The sequence below is a fragment of the Polypterus senegalus genome, chromosome 13 (assembly GCF_016835505.1).
Source record: "Polypterus senegalus isolate Bchr_013 chromosome 13, ASM1683550v1, whole genome shotgun sequence".
Classification (NCBI taxonomy): Eukaryota; Metazoa; Chordata; class Cladistia; order Polypteriformes; family Polypteridae; genus Polypterus; species Polypterus senegalus.
Window position 1 is genome coordinate 123,439,239 of NC_053166.1, and position 2,886 is coordinate 123,442,124.

A 2,886-nucleotide genomic window follows, 5' to 3' on the forward strand; every position below is an offset into this window, starting at 1 on the left:
TGCACATTGCTAATGACATTTTGCTTTAGAAAAACACAGAATAATAAAGAGATTTGTGTTCTAATTTTGAGAGCGATAAGGTGATTTGTTTGCAGCTGGGGACGGGGGATCTTAAGTTTGTCTTGTCCTTACTGGAAGGGGGTTGGGAGATTTGTGACGAAATGTGATGAGGGGCCAATTTTGTGCCAAAATAGTTTGTGGATGACACCTTCAGTTTGACCTGGGTGTTAACTGTTACATTGCAGCTCTTCTCTTTAGCATCCTCTACAAATTTTACTGAGGAAATTACTCTTCTGTATCTACCACACATACTAAGTCAGGCCCTAATGTATTTTAATCTCCTCTATCAGTGCATGCTACCAACGTCTCCTCCCCTCTTACGTTGTCAGTTGTACACTGAGTTCTCTGTTTTGAAAATTGTTAGTTTTCACACTTATATTTCCACATTTCAAACATACTGTATGTTTCCTTCTTTTAAGTTTAAGTGAATGATTTCACACATTTAGAAAACGTCTCGTTTGAACCTGGATGTTGCAGAGAGGGTGGATCATTTATTGGCATGGCAGAGGTTAAGCTGATTGCATGACGCTCACAACCACATATGTTAAAATGTCTCTGACTTGATTTTAACAATATTGTTCTTTCAAATAAAACCAAATGTAGTTCTTTTAACCACCTATCATATCCAGCGTATTCAAATAAGAATTCAATGTCCGGAGAACACTGTACATCATTTAAGAACTAAATATTTCACGTTTCCTGCTCCTCCAAAAATCTAAATAAATTCATTCAGAATTTTTAAACTATACATACCCTTCTAAAGAACTTTTAATATAGCAGTTAGGTTTTGACTGGAATAACTGTGAATACTGTAATGTCAAAGTCAAAGTCAAAGTGAACTTTATTGTCATCTCAATCATATACAAGTATACAGAGAGGCGAAATTGTGAAGCTCAGGGTCCACAGTGTAACATGAAGTGCAAATAATAAATTAAAATTTAAAATTGAAAAATTGAAAATTAAAACACAAACAAGACAAGACATTGTGCAAAGATAGGACAAAGAAGTAGCAGCAATATTGATGTGTAAGATATGTAATATAATAAATAAATAAATAATAGATATAGATAATACAGAAATTATCAGTGTATGATCATAGTTGTTTAAGACATGTGTAAACAATGACAGGTCAGAATGTTTCACAGCACAAGGATAAAGAGTGTCAAAATCCTTAAAGGCCAGTATGAGATTTTCAGTTCTTCTCTATATGCACACTCGTCTTTGCAGGACAGTGGTTTTCATGTATAAAAGTTCTGTTTTTAGAGGTGGTTGAGGCTGTGTGGAAGGTCCCAGGGGGCAGCCTGGTGTTAAGGAGTCTAACAGCTTGGCGGTAAAAACTCTCCTGCAGCCTGGCAGATCTGGCTCTGATGCTGCAGTATCTTCTCTTGGATGGCAAGTGCGAAAAGTCCATGTGAGGGGTGTAAGGGGTCTTGCACAATGCTGCAGGCCTTGCGGACACTGCGTTTGTAAAATATGTCTTGTACTGAAGGGAGAGGCACCCCTAATAATGTTCTCTGATGTCTTCACTATCCTTTGCAGGCGCTTGCAGTCGGATATGTTGCAATTGCCATACCAGACAGTGATGCAGCTGGTCAATACATTCTCAATGGTGCCTCTGTAGAACATGGTGAGGATGGAAGGGGGAAGACTTGCTCGCTTCAGCCGCCTCAGGAAGTGTAGTCTCTGCTGGGCTTTCTTGATTAGTGATGAGGTGTTATGCGTCCACATACGTTCCTCAGTTATGTGCACACCGAGGAACTTGGTACTCCTAACAGTCTCCACATCTAAAACATTGATGCTGACTGGGATGTGGGCAGGATGTGATTTTCTGAAGTCCACGATTATCTCTTTTGTCTTGTCGACATTGAGAGATAGATTGTTGTCTTCACACCATGCGGACAGCTGTTCCACCTCATCTCTGTATGCTCTTTCACCATCCCTGCTCATCAGTCCCAGCACCGTCGTATCATCCTGGAAACAACTAATAATTTATTTTTTTAGTACTTATTCCAACAAGTTCTGGGATGATTTGCATAAATGGTTATACCAAAAAAAGTCTTACCTTGACAGTTTCTCTATAAAGTACATTACTTTTACTTTTATGCTAGAAAACAAACAAGATGTCCATTTAGTTAATGTTAACATGTTTTGGTAAAAATGTTTATTATAAATGTAAGCATCCTAAAATGACTCCTTCTTTCTCCATTGTTCTAAATAACTTGAAGGATTATTTTTTGTGGAGAAAAGAACTGTTGAAAGATTGAAAACTTTAATTAAGGAAAATTTAATGGAGATTTAATAATTCCTTTACCCCCATATTTGTTATATTTTATGACTTTCAGTTCTTTGTTGTTTATATTCATTTTCCATACTCTTCTTTTTTATTTCTTCAGTTTAACATGGATAAGTTTATTAAAAGATGTGCTTCATTGGTTGTTTAATATGTCAATAAAGTTTTTTTTATAAGTCTCAGTATGAAAAGTTTACGTTCTTTCCAGAAACTACCACTTACTTAACATCCCAGACAAAAATCGAACACACTAAAGACACTAGAATTTCTTACAAAATCCTGAAATTAAAAAAACGTGCAAACATTATATTACTGGAATGTCTTTGCATTGTGTCTTTCTCTTAGCAGTACGAAAACACAGTAATAACACAAAAACTACGAGCTAGATTACTGGTAAAGCGAAGTTCTCCAACAGCGCCACCCTTTGATTGCGAAGAACACACGCGGCAAGTCTGCAAACGCGCGACGCCTTCCATTTCCGCCTCTCGCGAAAACTGAAAAAGGCGGGCTCTTCCGGAACAAACCAATCAGAACTC